This window comes from Bos javanicus, chromosome 9 (genome assembly GCF_032452875.1).
Source record: "Bos javanicus breed banteng chromosome 9, ARS-OSU_banteng_1.0, whole genome shotgun sequence".
NCBI lineage: Eukaryota > Metazoa > Chordata > Mammalia > Artiodactyla > Bovidae > Bos > Bos javanicus.
In genome coordinates, this window is record NC_083876.1 from 63751642 (window position 1) to 63771274 (window position 19633).

At 42.1% G+C, this 19633-nt stretch overlaps 1 long non-coding RNA gene and 2 other non-coding genes across 3 annotated transcripts; all 3 read left to right on the plus strand.

The window, feature by feature from the left end:
• Window positions 1-16630: 16630 nt before the first annotated feature.
• On the plus strand, window positions 16631-18489 carry LOC133253989 (uncharacterized). Its single transcript, XR_009738521.1, has 6 exons — window positions 16631-16719; window positions 17242-17312; window positions 17420-17497; window positions 17583-17644; window positions 17910-17976; window positions 18195-18489. It is a non-coding gene; the product is annotated as an uncharacterized LOC133253989 (long non-coding RNA).
• LOC133254513 (small nucleolar RNA SNORD50) lies at window positions 17733-17802 on the plus strand. The gene has a single exon (XR_009738693.1). It is a non-coding gene; the product is annotated as a small nucleolar RNA SNORD50 (small nucleolar RNA).
• LOC133254511 (small nucleolar RNA SNORD50) lies at window positions 18028-18097 on the plus strand. The gene has a single exon (XR_009738692.1). It is a non-coding gene; the product is annotated as a small nucleolar RNA SNORD50 (small nucleolar RNA).
• Window positions 18490-19633: the final 1144 nt, after the last annotated feature.

Sequence of the window (19633 nt, forward strand, 5' to 3'; positions counted from 1 at the left end):
ACAAAATACAGTCATTATATTACTTGTATGATCAAAATAACTGGCAACACTTCGTACTATGTTGTATATTTACTTTAGTGACATGCAGAACTTTAGTCATGATTTCATCCTCTTAAAATACCTTTAAGAAATTTATAATAGCTGTTCATCATTTAGCTCTTTGTCATTTAGAGAATTATAAAATTCACTTAAAAACAGAGTTTTTAAATGACACATGGTTGTGTATTGTAAAGCTAAAGTGTGAAAGGGTTGTAAACCTTACTTTGAGGATTTAGGATTCTAGGATTATGTCCCTGAAGCCATTATAAAATGAAAACTAACCTACAGCAAGTGTATAAAATTTACTGACAAGGTATGGAATTCAGTTATTATAAGCATTCCCAGCCAGTTTCTAGGCAATTATTTGCTTGCCCACTATTCTAAGCAGTGCTTAAAAATGATCCAAACATCTTATTTAAAACTGTCTATAATTTACTTATGAGAAGCTGAAGTAAAAGGGGGCAGTTGGGACAGGTGCTAGTCACAGATGCACTGTAAGTTTTCCTTTAGACAAGATCGCATAACCTTGCCGGAGAAGGCACTGGCACCCCACTCCAGTACTCTTGCCTGGAAAATCCCATGGACGGAGGAGCCTGGTAGGCTACAGTCCATGGGGTCACAAAGAGTCGGACACGACTGAGCGACTTCATTTTCACTTTTCACTTTCATGCATTGGAGAAGGAAATAGCAACCCACTCCAGTGTTCTTGCCTGGAGAATCTCAGGGACGAGGGAGCCTGGTGGGCTGCCATCTATGGGGTCGCACAGAGTCGGAAACAACTGAAGCGACTTAGCAGCAGCATAACCTTGCAGGATGAGGTAAAAAATTATACCAGCCATCAGGTCAGGCTGGTATATAGAATCAAACGCTTAATTCATTCTGGCAAAATCGACAAAATAAGGATATTCTTTATCATAAGTTTGAGTACATGTGTACTTTCAAATGCACTTAAATCCTAGTTCATTAAAGCAGGATTGTATAGGTAAATATTTTTGACAGTCCCAACAGGAAACATATGGAAAATTAACAAAAAGTTCAATAAACAAGTTATTTACCAGATGGACAACATATAGGAAAACCAAAAGGATAAAAGAATATCCTGGGCCCAGCTGGGCTTTGCTACCCTTAGTTCTGAAGGGGCAAAGGAAGAAAGAGAAGAGTGGAGAGAGCCACCTTAACGGAAACTATCCCTTCAGTGGAGGCCAACAGCCACTCCCTACCCACTGTGATCTCCTGCTGGGACAAACCAGTTCATTGATGTTGTCCATTTAGGGCAGTCCCCCAGAGCACAGAGCAAGATGGAGAAGATTAAAGAGTAGATTTAGAGTGGGAAATATAAGATATTTAGCATAGCAGACTTTTTTCAATGAGATAAACTGAAGTTGATATATCACTTCAGTCCATGGATGAGCTTCAAGTGGTCTAAGACTTAGTAGAAGCAGGTGGTTGTGCATCAGTAGAGTAATAACCCTAATGAATCACACCTCTCAGTACCCTCACTCTTGTATATCCCTCTACATACTGACTCTAGGCTTGGCCATATGACCTGACACAAACAATGGAACATCAGCATACATCATATAAGCAAAGGATTAACAGGTAACCTTTTGGAATATGGCCCTGACACTTCTGTGTTGTGAATAAGCCTGGGATGAAACACCATGTGAAAAGAGAGGCCCAGCTAGCCCAGTCGTCCCAACTGAGCCACCAGCATATCTGTTAGCTGAATGCCTCAGCAAAAATAAGCCCTGTCAAAAACACTGTCCAGGGACTTCCCTGGTAGTTCAGTGGCTAAGACTCCACAGTCCCAATGCAAGGGGCTCAGGTTCAATCCCAGGTCAGGGCACTAGATCCCACATGCCACAACCAAGAATTTGCTTGCTGCAACTAAAAAGATCCTGCATGCTACAATGGAGATGGACCATCCCGTGTGCCACAGTTAAGACCCAGCACAGTCAATAAATGAATACATAAGTCTCTTTTTTTTTTAATGTATTCAAAAAACAGTTTCCAGTCAACCTGTAGAATCACAGAAATAAGAATTAATTCTGTTTTAAGACCCTAAGTCTGGGTGGTATTATGCAGTAACAGATAATTGAACACAACCTGATTTCTCCTTAAGGAATGACTAAAACTCCAGTGCTTTAGGAATCAATTTGTCCAAATGATATTCTTACAACCCAATTCTCTCTGCCTCTCAACTCAGCTCTACTTTCTTGCCTTCTGTGTGTTGACTTAATTCTAAGATTGGTTCTCCTCTTGTGGTCAAAAGGTGTTTGCAGCAGTCCCAGGTTTTGCATCCTCTATGCTCAATATGCAAAAGAAAAGAGAAAGTTTTTCCCAACAGTTGGACAAAGAGTCAAGTCTCACTCTCATCGGCTCCAACTGGGTCATTTCCACCTGCAGACCAGTCACAATAGCTAGTGGTAGGACTTGTTGGGTGGTTAAGCCAATCAGGCCTTCCTCTAGAGCTGAGAGTACTAACTGCATCCAAATAACATGAGCTTTTGTGGACAGATCCACAAAAAGAAAGAAAACATGGAAGAAGGGGGATCATTGTGGATGCTAGGTGGCCAAAAGCTGATAAATTTCTATTAGAAATCTTAAACACATATCTCCATTCTTCACCTTTCTCCCAAATTCTAGGCTTGAATATTCCATTGCATACTCGGAATCTTCTATTGGATGTCTGCAGACATCTTAAACTTTGTCCCAAACTGAACAACCCATGGAATTCAGACTTGGAGGTGGAGGGGCATCCCCTTTGCTCTTAATTGTAGCTCCCAAATCCTATCTTTCCTCCCCATAATCTCTGAAGCAGGGCAACATATTTTAACACTAACTCTTTCTCCCTGTTACTGTCATCTTTCAAACCCTTGGGTCACACCTCACTCATTCACTAATGACTCTAGCACGTTTCATAGTCTGTAGTCCCACCACTTCTCTCTCAACTACAGCGTCAACATCCACAGTGACGACCCACCAGCCACCTTAGACTCTCAGTTCCCCAACCTCCTTCCCTACAATGATCACTTCATTCTTCCACCATCAGCCGCCCACTCCCACAGTAACACTGTTGACTCTGTCTTTACCAACAACTACAACATTTCCAAAATCTCAAATTCCAGAGCCCTATTTTCTAATCCTCGCCCACATAATTTCCCATCTCATCTTATCTAGGCTTCCCACTGCAGCTCTTCTTTCACTTTAAAGAAATCTCCAGTCCATGGACACCATCACTTTCTCACTACAGATGATCCCCTCACCCAGTTTATAGTTCCTTATTCATTGTTCAAATCATTTCTTTGCAAACATCCTTAACTCTGTCAGTCAATCCTTTCTTCTTTTATTATCTTGCCCAGCAAAGCTTTATACCTAATTAATCCCAGTTAATCCCACCTACTCTGTGCCTGCATCCAAGTGTCTGAATATCTCTAGAAATAGAAGGGTTACAGCTTTACTCACTATAAATGTACAGCCATAAATTTCATGAGCACTCCACACTGCCAACCAATCCTATTTCACTTCCCTGATCTGCTTGCTTTTCTACTCTGCATACTGACAATTTTGCATACCTTTTTTCTTTAAACCTCTTACACTTCCCAATTTTCCACTTTCAGTTGATGACCTTGCTCATAGTTATTTGAGAAAATACAAAAAAAAAAAAAGAGAGAGAGAGAGTCAGGATCTCCATTATCTATATACATATACTTCTTGCTGTTGAGCAAGTGACATCTGTTGCTCACCCCAGGAACAGCCATCTCAAGATGTCAGCCTACATGGTTTGCAGGTGTCGGGGTTACCAAGAAACAGACAATTCACACAGGCACTGGATGGAACAACATTTTACTCTCAGAGAGAATAGACAGAGCAAGATCAGCTTCAATAATGAGTGTTGGTCCCCCATGGCCAGCACATCTTACCCCATAGCCAAAGATGGGCTACATACACCACACCTGTGCTGCAAGTAAAGGAGCTCCTTCTCTTCCCGACAGGTTCAGATATAGCAGTTTGGTTGGGCAGGTGCCATATTATGCACACATGTTGTTGCTCTTTAGTCTTTCAGTCAAGTCCGGCTCTTTGTGACCCCATGGAGTGTAGCCTGCCATGCTCCTCTGTCCATGGGATTCTCCAGGCAAGAATATTGGAATGGGTTGCCATGTGCTTCTCCAGGGGATCTTCCTGACCTAGGGACCAAACCTATGTTTCCAGCTTTGGCAGGGAGATTCTTTACCACTGAGCCACCAGGGAAGCCCTGAACACACTTTAGGCAAAGAATTACATATCAAACCCAGAACAGGGAAAGATACTTCGAGACAAGACCACATTCCCAATGACACGCAGCCATACAAGGGTCAACAGGCTATGCATGACTGTCTTTCCCAATAGTCCAACCCCAAACCCTTGCTTGGCCACTAAAATAGCAGGTAAAACATATCAAATATGGTAGGACCACCATCTGCCACCAAATTTCGAGATGGAACTAGGTCCACTGGGGGCCCTGAACAATTCACATGGATGCTAAGGCTCCATATGGAGCTGCTGAGACTCCCTGTCATTTTGGGACAGCAATTCATGCAGGTCAAAAGGAGAACCAGACCCAGGAGGATGATCAGGCCTCCCTCAAGGATGGTCCCTAATCAAGGATAAAAGTGCCTGGAATAAGCTAACTCAAGAGTTTTTTGTATAAGAGTCTGGGGGGCCTACAGGTGTACAGCTAATAACCGTCCTGCCTGAGCATGGATCCTCTTTAGCTCAATTCTTCCTTCCCTTAATTATTGATACATACACAACAAGAAGTATAGGCAATGAACACAAGTGCCACACTGTTCCACCAACAGGTGACCGAGGCTGTTGAGTTGTCTACTATCACCACCAGCTTAGCTAGTGAGTTCAGTGAGTCTTGTTTGTTTTGGATTGCTTGGAGAGTGCCTGAGTCATTTTGTACCAGCTAATCCAACACAAGGGGAATATGGGATTTGAGCTTAACTTCTAATTTAGAGGGACTTCTTCCAGTCCAATAGCATTAGTAGAAGTCTTCTGTAGGGATCTCATCAATCTTTGCATTGTCTATCCAGTTTTTAAAATATTTTATTTATTTGGCTGCATCAGTCTTTGTGGTGTCATATGGGCTCTTTGCTGCCCCGTGCAGCCTTCTCTAGTTGTGGCATGGGGGCTTCGTTGCTCCACATCTTGTGGGATCATAGGTCCCCAACCAAGGATTGAACTCACGTCCCTTGGATTGGGAGATAGATTCTTAACCTCCAGGCCACCAAGGAAGTCCCTGTCTATCCAGTGTTAACTATCAAAGCCATATTGCTCTGTGGGTCGACCCTATTCTCTCCTGTATTCCTTGCTTGTCGGACTCTTGAGTTCCCTTTTGGACCCTGGGCATGGCTTCCCATTGTTGGTTTCTCTGTTCAGCTCAAGTTGATGGAAACTACTGAAACCATTCTTTTGCTTTTATCTCAAACAGGACATTCAGTGGAACTTTTCTACTTCTTGCCCATAGTTCTTTTAGAGGACAACAGTAAGGATAATAGAGTCCTCCTGGAGAGGCCCTTGTCGCATGAAGGCCTCCACTGCATTGTTCGACATTCCCAGCGTCAGGGCTCTATAGTCAGTCAGTATCTATGGCTTTTACCTGAAATGGAGCAATGGTTTTATGAATGTTTTTCCAGGAGCTCCTAGTTTTAGGGACATTGCCACTGTTGGGAACACCATGCTCATACCCTTTGCAATCCCGATCTAGAGCAACACTGGGGAGTTCCCTGGTGGCACAGGGGTCAGGATTCTGAGCTTTCACTGCCATGGCCCATGTTCAATCCCTGGTCAGGAAACTGAGATCCTACAAGTTGTGTGGCATAGCAAAAAAAAAAAGGAGTTACATTGGCTTACCTCTGTCTCTGCCCTGTTAGTTGCCATGTTCCAAAAGCACACTGTAACAAGAGGTCAGTAGTTAGTTTTCCTGGACTGCAGCACTCAGTCTGAGATATGTAGGGCTGCAAGGCCTCCTTATCAAACAGGTGCCCTGTCTAAGTCACATGAGCCTCACCTGGCCTCTTATCTGTTTTTCAGTTTTCATATTTCATTCTCGGAGAAGGACCTCATTTCATGAGTTACATTTTTCAGCAACACCATGAGTGGCTTCGTGTTGAGTGAAAACTAGCTTTACTTGGGGCTTTTAAGAGATAAAAAAGAGACAGAGAGAGAGAGAGACCTAGATCAAGCAGAGCTTCCTAAACAGGGGCCTTTGACTCCCCTTGGGTGTCAGCTACAACCCCTTGCATGTGGAAGTCAGAGGCTGGTGTGGGAGTATGATGGTAGCTAGAAGCTGGGTTAGTTTTCCAAAAAAATTTTAGGGCCCACCTCTTGCATTCTGCCCTCATCCATCACCCAGTTTACCCTTGTTGACCAGGAGACTGTCAACATCTTACTCAATCCCAGTCAACTAGAGGGAGTCCATCTCCTGCAGGGAGGTGGCACCAGCCTGAATGGCTGCACTGATGAAACTTGTGCCATGTGGTACTTTGTGGGTGACTTTGCTCACTGCACCAGACTGTCAAGCAAGTGTTGTTACCTGTTGCCTACCACCAGAAGAAGCAGCAGCAAGATGTCAACATACTGCAGAGTTTTCAGGCATCAGAGCTGCCAAGAAAGACACAACTCACAGGCACTGGATGAAATGCTTCACTCATACAGAGAACAGAGCAGGGTCAGCCTCAGTAGTGAGTGTGGCTCTCCCACAGCCAGCGCCTCTTGCCCCTTAGCCAACAGAGGGAAGACGGTCTACGTGTACCCTTCCTGTGGTGGTGAAGAACCCCCTTCTCTCCCCATGAGGAACAGATATAGCAGTGGGGTTGCCTGGAAGTCACACAATGCCCATGCTTAAAGCAGAATGAAGAAAGTACAAATCATAGCCGGCACAGGCTGTGAGGACTTCCTATTTCCATGTAAGAGAACATTCCAAGCCCAAGGCATGCTCTTATGCAGTTATGCAAGTTTCAACAGGCTACCTGCGACTGCTTTTTCCAATATCTACCTTAACTCTGTTCTAACACTCAAAGGCTACAAAAACCTCCATTTGTACTCTGGAAAAGATCTCATCTTCTCAAAGATTTTGCTCCTGTAACTTTTGCCTCATTTTCCAGCATCATAATCCTCCACTCTCTACTAAATCAATCCCATGAACATATAAAGATGCTCAACCATCTCCAATTTAAAAAGGAGTTCCCCCATTTAATTTACAAATACATAGAGTTTTTAAAAGTATCTTTGATATTAATTTCTCATGCTGATATTAATTTCTCATTTAAATATTTTCTTCTCTGCAATCACTGTCTGTGTTTTTTTAGTCCTCTAACTTTATTGAGGCTTTCACTGGCTAAGTCAGAGATCTCTCTTGGTAAACGTCACATTGCACATAAAAGTCTGTGGGTTGTGTTCAGGTATCTTTTGATATTGATATCTAACATAATTCCACAGTGATAAGAAAACAGACTCTGTATCATTTCAACATCTTTAGACTATGACACTTTTGCACCTTGTTTTATGTCTCTGGATTTGTTCCAATGTCTCCTGGTTTATAATCTATGGGAACTTGAATAGAATTTGTATCCTACTGTAAAGTGAAAATTGTATAAATCTGAATTATGTTGAATTGGTTCATGATGCTTTTCAGGTCTACTATATCCTTCTACTTTTCTGTATACTCAATTAATTTTTGAGAGTTTGATATTGAAACTCCAACTAAAAATCTTATTATCTACTTAAAAAAGGATTGTAATATATAATGGAACTATATGTAGCTGTGTTCTGTATTTTTTAGGTCTCCTGTAAATGTGTTATCAAACTTTCATAATTTAAAAAAGAAAAAAGAAAGAGAAATCAAAAGCATCCCCTCAACCTTACAATTCTCTGTCTCTGGGTACAGAGCCATTTTTGCTTTCTCACCTCACTTACTCCTCAGTCTTTTTCAACTGTGCTTCTGTAGCCGCTATTCCTCTTGAAACTATTTACTGGTGATCCTCACACTTCCAAACCCAAGGGTCATTTCTGTTATCTTACTTGACCTTTCAGAAGCATTCATGCTAACTGACCTATCTCTCCCTGAATCTCTTCACTTTCTTTCTGAGATATCCCACTCTCCAGCTTTCCCCACAAGGCGCTTCCTTTTCCAGTACTTCCATGTCTGCTGGAACTCTCAAGTGCTCCAAGACTCTGTCTTGGGCTTTCTCTTTGTTTATACTCTTTCCCTGATGATTTCACTATCGTTTTTTAAATAGCTTATTCCAGCCAATGACACTCAAGTCCTAACCTCTCCTGTGGATTTCCAGCTAAGGTATCAAACTGCCTTATTGATTTTTTCACATATATGTAATTTCCCCCCAATTTAGCTCTTTAGCTTTACTATTTTGTGTACTTAACACTCTACTATTTCATGAAGTATTCACAAGATTTTCTTTAATTTACCGTGGTCTGTCCTACAATTAAACCTAGAGTTTACTAGTTCAGTTTTAGACACTAGAAAAAAGAATATTATACTAAGAGATAGATTCTTTAATTCTCATATTTTAAAAGTTTTTATTGAGGTACAGTTGACAAACAACATTATATTAATTGCAGCTGTACAATGTAAAAATTCTGTATTTGTATGTACTGCAAACTGATCACCACAATGAATCTAGTTGACATCTGTCACCATACAGTTACAGAATTGTTTTTCTTATAATAGGAACTTTTAATGTCTACTCTCTTAGCAAGTTTCAAATATGCAATACAACATTATTAACTATAGTCACTATACTGTATGTGACATCCCCATTACTTATTTATAACTGGAAGTTTGTATCTTTTGAGCTCCTCCAGCCTTTTCACCCACCCTCCATCCCCCACCTCTGGCAACCACTGATCTGTTCTTTTTGAGTTTGAATTTTTTTCCTTCTCTTTCTTTTTTTTAGATTCCACATATAAGTAAAATCATATAGTATTGGTCATTGGTCTTACAGTATGGCCCTTCAAGATCCATTGTTAAGATTTCATTCTTTTTTGTGGCTGAATAATATGCCACGGTGTACATATACTACATTTTCTTTAACCATTCATCCACTGATGGACACTTGAATTGCTTCCGGATTTTGGCTGCTGTAGGTAATGCTGTTCTGAATATTGGGGTGCATGTATCTTTTCAAATCAGTGCTTTTTTTTCTTCAGGTAAATATCCAGAAGTGGGATTATTGGATTATATGGCAGTTCTATTTTGAATTTTTGAGGAACCTCCATACTTTCTTCCATAGTGGCTGTACCAAATTACCTTCCACCAACAGTGCACAAAGCTTCCTTTTTCTCTACATCACCACTAGCATTTTTTACCTCTTGTCCTTTTGAGAACAACCATTCTAACAGGTGTGAGGTGATTTCTCACTGTGGTTTTGATTTACGTTTCTCTGATAATTAAGTAAAGTCGTTAAGTCATGTCCGACTTTTTGCAACCCCGTGGACTATACAGTCTATGGAATTCTCTAGGCCAGAGTACTGGAGTGGGTAGCTGTTCCCTTCTCCAGGGGCTCTTCCCAACCAGGGATCGAATCCAGGCAGGTCACCCACATTGCAGGTGGATTTTTTAGTGATGTACTTTTCATGTACATGTTACCAATCTGTAGATCTTCAGAAAAATCTATTAGATCCTCTATCCATTTTAAATTGGATTGTTAGGGGGTTTTGCTATTGAGTTGCATGAGTTCTTCATATTTTTTAGACATTATCCCTTATCAGATAGTTCTTGTTTCTGAAAGCTGATTTTTTTTTTTCCACCCAAGAACAAGTTAATTATGTTTATACTACTTAACATAGCCAGGTGGCGCTAGTGATAAAGAACCCACCTGCTGATGCAGGGGACGTAAGAGATGTGTGTTGATCCCTGGGTTGGGAAATCGCCTGGAGGAGGGCATTGCAATCCACTTCAGTATCTTTGCCTGGAGAGTCCCATGAACAGAGGAGCCTAGCATACTACAGGCCATGGGGTCACAAAGAGTCAGACACAACTGAAGCAACCTAGCACGCGCACGAGCACTTAAACATAGCATATATATATTTCCCATGACTTAACCAAAAACTGTAAAAGTGAATTTTTTCTCATACATTCATAATCTAACCAGATCTTTATGTGTATTGACTATGTGTTATCAAATGTAATCTACTACAGGATATCTGCACACACTATGGTGTTGATTTTAGGCCCCTTTTTTTCCTCCCTACACTCATTCGTGCACGACTTCACTCATCATCAACTGTTAGTTTGCCAAATGATCCTTCTCTAGCCCTGAGTTTTCTCTTGGGCTTCAGTTCTACATTTCTGATGGTCCACTGGACAAATGTAACCAAGTGTTCCCTCTAAAATCTAACACAACCAAAACGGAATCTTCTTTTTTCCTGCTCCCAAATCAGTAGTATCTGACTTGCCTCTTTCTGTCACTGAAGCTGCTATTCTCTTGGCTCCCTAGGTTGCACTCCACCTCCTCTCTTTCCCCACAGACCACCACATCCTATCATTTCCTCCTTCAACACCACCATATCATGTTCCAGGGACAGGATTATTTGTCTGGAGTCAGAAAGACCTGGGAATTAGTTAACTGAGATTTCTGTACCTCCTTTTCCTCATCTTTAAAGTACAAAGCAGGACTGTCTTGAAGTTTACATGATCCAATGCATACAAGAACCTAATGACACTTAAGTTCTCACTTTATGATGTTTTCTTCCCTGCCTTCCATTCCTATGGTCAATATTACAGTGGTGTCCTTCATAATATCTCAGCTAAATATTGCACTAAATTTTTGAATTGTTTTTTTTAATCTTTCCCTCCCTCCAAACACTTCATAAAACTCTATTAGGTTCATACTATAATCTTACTCAAAAGTTTTAATGAATGTCTGATTTTTAAAGCAGACATGTCTACACTGCTGCTGCTGCTGCTGCTAAGTCGCTTTAGTTGTGTCCGACTCTGTGCGACCCCTTGGATGGCAGCCCACCAGGCTCCCCTGTCCCTGGGATTCTCCAGGCAAGAACACTGGAGTGGGTTGCCATTTCCTTCTCCAATGCATGAAAGTGAAAGTGAAAGTGAAGTCACTTAGTCGTGTCTGACTCCTAGCGACCCCATGGACCTCAGCCCACCAGGCTCCTCCTTCCATGGGATTTTCCAGGCAAGAGTACTGGAGTGGGGTGCCATTGCCAAAGACCTATCGTATAGCGCAGGGAACTCTTCTCAATACTCTCTAATTATATGGCAAAAGAATTTTAAAAAGAGTGGAATATGTATACATATAACTGAGTCACTTTGCCGTACAGCAGAAACTAACACAACATTGTAAATCAACCATACTCCAATAAAATTAAAAAATAAAAAGGCAGAGGTGTCTAAAGTTGGGTGGTTACTTCTTACTCTTTAGGGAAGAGCAAGGACTTCTGTGTATTCACATTAATTTTCTCTGAAGCACAATGCATGCGCCAGGGGTCAGTGGACATTTCCTCCAAAAAATGATTAAAATGATGATCTTAGAAAGTTTGCTACAGAATATGAGAAGCTATTTTCAGTATGCTAAATTCTTCTCCCTGGGGTTCAGTGGTCAAGAATCTGCCAGCAATGCAGGAGACCTGGTTTCAATCCCTGGGTTGGGAAGATCCCCTGGAGGAGGGCATGGAAACTCAATTCCAGTATTCTTGCCTGGAGAACCCCCATGGACACAGGAGCCTGATGGGCTACAGTCTATGGGATAACAGTCAGACACGATTGAGTGACTAACACTTTCACTTCAAATTTTTCAAGGACACATCTAATTTCATTTCTGACCTTATATGGTCTTTCTTAACTCATTTCAAATATCTGGTAGCATTTCGCTTGTCAACTTTAGGTGTAGAAGCAAAAATTGATGGCTTCCCTGGTCAGTATATTTTTCTGGTCCTTGAAGAGACAGAAGTCTTGAATGACTTATGCACTGGCTTCATGGCCATCACCCATATTCACTGGAGGGCAGTGCTGTCAACAATCAATCTCTAAATTCATTCCATTTTGCATTGCATTTGTTAGTTATTCATTTATGAGTCAAAAGGAATATGGAAGTTATTTTTTTAAGCCTGGAATATATGGCAGGTGTGCAGTACTGCACTTACCCTAATACAGTGATTCTCAAATTTATATATGTATATGAGTCAACCTAGACCTGGGCTGTCCAGTACAACAGCCACTAGCCATGTGGCAATTCCACTGGAAATGCAGGCAGTCAAACAGAGATGTGCTGTGAGTGCAAAATATACAATGGATTTCAGGAACTGAGTACATAACTTATGTTGATCATTTGTTGAAATGAAAATATTTTGGTTCTATTGGGTTAAATAAACTGTATTGGAATTAATTTCATCTGATTCTATCTACTATTTTTTTATAAGTAGCTACTAGCATATTTAAAATTACACATGCAGCTCAGACTTGTGGCTTATAGTCCACTTATGGCTGTAGGCCTCTTAGCACTGTCCCAAATGCTTGATTAAAATGCTCCCTGGGTCCCACTTTTGAAAATTCTGCTTTAGTACCTCCAGGTTAGGGACTAGAAATCTGATACTTCTTAGCTCTCTAAGTAATTCAATTGGTAAGTCAAACTAGAGAATCATTGTTTTATACTTCTTTTGACCAGATAAATTTGAGAGTCCTCAGCACAGCAAACAGTGATTCAAAGAGAACAAAGGCAGTAATAGTTTTCCATTTTGATTGCATGACAATGGCCATCCACAACAATCATGCATATTTCCCAATTAGCAAAACACATATTACTTAGCCATAAAAAGAATGATTTGAGTGAGTCCTAATGAGGTGGGTGAACCTAGAGCCTATTATACAGACTGAAGTAACTCAGAAAGAGAAAAACAAATATCGTATATTAACGCATATGATATTAATTAGTACTATTCGTACCAATGATGGTACTAATGAACCTATTTGCAGGGTAGCAGTGGAAATGTAGACATAAAGAACAGACTTGTGGGCACAGTGGAGGAAAGGAAGGATGGGAGAAACTGAGAGAGTAGCATGGAAACATATACATCACCATATTTAAAAGAGATAGTCACCTAGAGCCAGACATCTGGAATGGGCCTTAGAAGTGGGCCTTAGAAAGCATCATTACGAACAAAGCTAGTGGAGGTGATGGAATTCCAGTTGAGCTATTTCAAATCCTAAAAGATGATGCCGTGAAAGAGCTGCACTTAATATGCCAGCAAATTTGGAAAACTCAGCAGTGGCCACAGGACTGGAAAAGGTCAGTTTTCATTCCAATCCCAAAGAAAGGCAACGTGAAAGAATGCTCAAACTACCGCACAATTGTACTCATTTCACGTGCTAATAAAGTAATGCTCAAAATTCTCCAAGCCAGGCTTCAGCAATATGTGAACCGTGAACTTCCAGATGTTCAGGGTAGATTTAGAAAAGAAGGAAACAGAGATAAAATTGCCAACATCCGCTGAATCATAGAACAATCAAGAGAGTTCCAGAAAAACATCTATTTCTGCCTTATTGACTGTGCCAATGCCTTTGACTGTGTGGATCAAAACAAGCTGTGGAAAATTCTGAAAGAGATGGAAATACCTGACCTGCCTCTTGAGAAATCTGTATGCATGTCAGGAAGCAACAGTTAGAACTGGACATGGAACAACAGACTGGTTTCAAATAGGGAAAGGAGTACGTCAAGGCTGTATATTGTCACCCTGCTTATTTAACTTATATGCAAAGCACATCATGAGAAACGCTGGGCTGGAAGAAGCACAAGCTGGAATCAAGATTGCCAGGAGAAATATCAATAACCTCAGATATGTAGATGACACCAGCCTTATGGCAGAGTGAAGAGGAACTAAAAAGCCTCTTGATGAAAGTGAAAGAGGAGAGTGAAAAAGTTGGCTTAAAGCTCAACATTCAGAAAACGAAGATCATGGCATCTGGTCCCATCACTTCATGGCAAATAGATGGGGACATGGTGGAAACAGTGGCTGACTTTATTTTCGGGGCTCCAAAATCACTGCAGATGGTGACTGCAGCCATGAAACTAAAAGGTGCTTACTCCTTGGAAGGAATGTTATGACCAACCTAGACAGCATGTTAAAAAGCAGAGACTTTACTTTGCCAACAAATGTCCATCTAGTCAAGGCTATGGTTTTTCCATTAGTCATGTATGGATGTGAGAGTTGGACTGTAAAGAAAGCTGAGCGCCAAAGAATTGATGCTTTTGAACTGTGGTGTTGGGAGAAGACTCTTGAGAGTCCCTTGGGCTGCAAGGAGATCTAAGCAGTCCATCCTAAAGGAGATCAGTCCTGGGTGTTCATTGGAAGGACTGATGCTGAAGCTGAAACTCCAGTACTTTGGCCACCTCATGCGAAGAGCTGACTCACTGGAAAAGACTCTGATGCTGGGAGGGATTGGGGACAGGAGAAGAAGGGGACGACGGGGGATGAGATGGCTGGATGGCATCACCGACTCAATGGACATGAGTTTGAGTGAACTCCGGGAGTTGGTGATGGACAGGGAGGCCTGGCGTGCTGTGATTCATGGGGTCGCAATGAGTCAGAGACGACTGAGCGACTGAACTGAACTGAACCTTTGACTCACTTCTAGAAATGGATCCTGCAAATCTTCTCACAAGTTCATTAGGATACATCTATAATTCACTTTGGTAGTATTTGAAATAGTGAAAAGCTATAAAGTTATAAAATTATGACACATCTAACTGAACACTCTGCAGGATATAAGCAAGGTCATCTATATGTACTGACATGGAAAGAGGTCTATGATATTTACGACAGGCAAAGCAAGTTGCAAAAAAGGACAGATTCTATTTGTATGTGAAAAAATGTGTACATATATTTATATATGCTTAGAAATTTTCAAAAACCATTACTATTAATTACTGCAATAGCAAAGATTCCCAGTGATATGAAAAGGAACTTTTACTTTGCTTTTTATATCCTTTTGCACTGGTTTAGCTTTGAAACGTGAGCAATATGCAAAATTTACATTGCACATTACAAAAAACGCTATTTTCAAATCTACACAATGCCCAACCATATAAAGACTTCATCGCTTCGGTTCCTGTTACAGAAATTGCTTTTCACTTTGTCTTTTAATCTGGAGTCTTTTAATTTTTTTCACTTTAATTTTCTAAAAAGCCACCGCATACATTCATTAGTTGATTCAACCAGTTGTTACTGACGATATACTTTATGCCAGGCACTATAGTAAGGCAGAAAAATGAAGAGCGGGGTACCAAGGGAGGACTATAACCAAATGCACATGTACATAATAATTAGTAGTGAGTGCTACGAAGACCTGAATTTTCAGATGCTGAAATGTCCAAATGTCGTGTACTCTCACGTGTGCATAGTACATGTATTTACTATGTGTGCTCAGTCGCCTTCGGCTCTTTGGGACCCCATGGACTGAAGCCAGTCAGGCTCCTCAGTCCAAGACAAGAATACTGGAGTGGGTAGCCATTTCCTCCTCCAGGATATCTTCCTCACCCAGCCATAGAACCTCCTGCTCCTCCATTTCCAGCATGGGCAGGCGAATTCTTTACCACTGAGCCATCTGGGAAGCCCCGTATTTACCCATACATACGTGCTTGTGTGCTAAGTGGTTTCAGTTTTCACCCGTGCATATATAAATGCTACTGAATTAAAGTGTCATTTAGATAAATTATTCTGGGAAATTTCCCACATTAATCTTTCTCCTGCATTCATTATAATGAATGTAGTGCAAATTATTTTTTAATAGCAAAGGTTTTTTTCTTTCTTTCTTTTTTTGGTTGTGTCAATTTAGGAAAATTACTTGGCTACTGCGGGCCTTAGTTTTCTCCTCCGCCAAGTGGAGGATGTACTTCTCGGGTCTGCTGTCTCGGGGAGAATTTTCTGCGCTGATCAGTGTTTACAGCAGCGCCCGGCACCCAGCGGCGTGGGGGTGGGGCGGGTCCGGTAAAGCGCAGGGGAGCGCGGGCGGCGCAGCGAGTCGGCTATCCGGAGAGGCGCGGCGTTCTCACTGTAGACCAGGTGAGAATCGCGGCGCTTTCAAAGACTTTTCATCCAAGCATTTCTGCCCGGCGATTTGTCTTTCAGGGCGCGCGCAGCGGCTGCAGGGCGTCAACTCCCCAGGATCAGTCAACCATCCAGCTCGACTTCTTGAGCGCATCACAAGCTAAAGCCGCCCTGTGCTACTAAACTCAAGTCCACAGACGCCCCCCAGCCACCCTACGCGTCCGGAGCTTACTTGGCTCTGGGTAGGCGGTACCCTCGCCTCTAAAGGCGGCTGTTCGTTTAAATTCTGGCGCCACTCCCACGCCACGTAGAGCCAGTCTCGGAAGCGACGGACAGCGGCGCAGCAGCGGGCGTGCGCCCGGAGCTGGACGTGCGCGCCGCGGAGGGGCGGTGCGCGCACCACGCCGTGGAACGAGCCCCCGAAAGAAAAGAGCCGCCTGGCGCGCTCTCGCTCCTCCCGTCAGGAACCGGCCACGCCCCCGTGCTCTCCAGGGTCCAATAGAGGCGAGAGGGAGGGGCGGCCTCCGGCTAGCTCGGGAGAGACTATATAAGGAACTGCAGGCGGCGCTGTTCGGTCTTTTACGTCGGAACTTGGGAGCAGATCGTAGTTGCTAGGTAAGTACGCGTTGTTGGCGGTCGTGCGCGCGAACCTGAGTGGCGCAGCTTGGGTTGGGGAATGCGATACGGTAAAAAGAGTTCAGAAGTTGAGGGTTAGAGTGCGGCGTTGAGTATTTACACATGGAAAACGCGCCACCGGACCGCCACGTGTCCCCTGTCGCGGTGGCGACCGGCTTCGAGTTCAGGCGTGCGTAGGCTGCTGCTGGTCATGGCGCTGCGCGCGGCCGTATTGCTAAGCCGGCTGGATAATCCTGAACGGCGCACGGGAAACGACCACATTCCTGAGATTTGGGGCGGGAGTTACGCTTAACGTTGACTTACAGGCCTTAGATACGTAGTCACATCAACAGTTAATTTAAAAATCGGCAGCTCCTGACTGCGTGAAACTGAGTTGTATTGTGCCCAGGTGGCGCTGTGTGCAAATCGAATTGTTGGAGGGGAAGGTTTTAGTGCTGAAAACCTTAAGCTATGACCTTCTATGACAATACTTAATTTTTAAATATATTTATTCTTCCGCAGGTTAAGAAATTGATTCTCCCGCAGAAACAATGGATTTCGGTGTAGCGGAACTGTTACGTGGAGATGCTAAGGTAATTGTTGAGAGCTTAGTTTTAAGTTGAAGGAATAAACCTGTTGATTTACAGGTTGATCAACCTGTAAAGATGATGCATCATTTGAAATTTTTTTTTTTTTTAAGATGCAAAGGTACATTTCAAAACACGCCGGACAATATTGGCTGGAAAATGACTTGGTTAAAACCTGATGATCTTACCAGGTATGTGTTCGACTAGTACTTCGAATGTCTATATGTTTAGTCCACGTGTAGATTAAATGAGAAAAATATTTTTGTTTTTTAACAGCATTCTGCAGGTTGATGAATACTAATGAAGCTGTGGATGTCACTGAGCAGCTTCATTTTAAAGTAAGTTACCCTGACTTACATCTGCTGCAGTAATTCTGTCTGGTTTGTGGTAAATGTCCGTGTAATGTAGCGTAATGGATTTTGGTCTGATCAATGATGAACCCTATCCCGAAGCTGATAACCTGAAGAAAAGCATGTACGGATTCGGCTTCTGAGACAAGACTAATGTTCAGATATGAGAACAAGTTTTATAACAGATTTCTGTTAGGTTATGTCTCATAGAGGAAAAACTTAATTCACAGAGTGGGGTTTTCTGTGCCAACAGTGAGGGGTTGCTGTCTGCCTGCTGTCTGCCTGGTGTGCTGTGACATTTCGAAGGTGGAAACATTTCTGTGAGTAGAGATGTTTTGCTTCAAAATCAGTAAACATTGTGTCCTTGGTCTTACCTATGATGATCCTATCCCGAACCTGAATTTCTGTTGAAAAAACTTACACGGATCTGGCTTCTGAGGTGGACCATTATAAGGACAGCAGCATTTTTTGAAAATTGTTTTAAGTAAGTTTTCTGATGTTGATAGTTTGTAAACCGTAAATGTTTTTCCTTTCCTAGGGCTAGTGCTGCGAGATTTATTTGTCTGTCTTATGAAAATCTGGTGATTGGGAAAACCTCCAATGGATGTGGGAAGAAATTTCAAGATGAATTACATTTTTACATTGGTTTGTAAATAGATTCTGAACCAGCATCGAGTCTAGATAATGCATCCATAAGAGTCAAGGCATTTCTGTTTGACCATGACACTGCTGTAGAATCATAACCTGTTAATCAGTGTATTACTTTCTAACTATTTTGAATGGAAAATTCTTTTCTAGTTATCTAGCCTTGTAATTAAATAATTTTGAATAGCCTTTGGTTCTTTGTCTGAATTGAGTTTAAAACTGTGTGATTGTAATTACACCAAGTTAAAGTGTGTACTCTTGCGGTGGAATCTTCAGTCAGGTTTCTAGGAAGAGATGATTTGGTTTGGCAAGAATAAGTAATGTGCAAAACATTAGCTTCAGAGTGTTGGGGTGAGAGCAAAGTGGGAAAGATGGGACCTGTTAACAGTGAGGGAAGGTCACTGATAAAATCTGGGTTAAAACTGGTCAAGATTGTATGGAATGGGTTAGTGTAAATAATAGCATCTAATCTAACCAAGGTGGTTGGGCCCTGCTGCTCCTGCTAAGTCACTTCAGTCATGTCCGACTCTGCGACCCCATGGACAGCAGCCCATCAGGCTCCTCTGTCCACGGGATTCTCTAGGCAAGAACACTGGAGTGGGTTGCCATTTCCTTCTCCGGTTGGGCCCTAACCCTAATCATTTTCCCTAAATAGCTGCATGAATAACCTGTTCCCATATTTAAATGTTAAAGTCAGTGCCAATATATCATCGGAATGAACTTTTGAAATGTTAGCTTGCCTGCTGAAGTGAAGAGATGGTTTGGGGCTCATGTACCTCAGATTCATGAGACTGAGCCTATAGTTGAATGCCCAGACAGACAGGTTTCTTCTGATAGCAGATGACCTCCGTGTATAGCTTTGTGTTAGTGTTAGCCCATTTATTATGTCCATTTGGAAATGAGACTTTAGCACTGCAGTCAGCACCCCGATCTCCCTTACTCTGCTTTATTTGGAACTTAAGTATGGTTTATAAAATTTGAGCACTGGCACCGCTGTACCTTAAGTATCTAGACACCTGGCACTTGGTTGTCAAATAATGAATGCTTAATGACCCATTGAGGGGGACTTTGCTGATTGTTCAGTGGTTAAGACTGCTTCCAGTGTAGGGGCTGCTGGTAGGGTTGGTGAACCCACATGCAGAGTGGCACACCCAAAAACCTAAAACATTCAGGGAGAACTGTCCTTGTCAAAGTTGGCTAACATGACTTCAAAACAAGGCAAACTTATGAATAAGACTTGGTTTTAGAGCACTTAAGGTTTCCCTTACAGCTATTGCAATGCAGGAGACCCTTTCCCTCCCAGTCAATCTTAAGATTCAAATGATGTACACA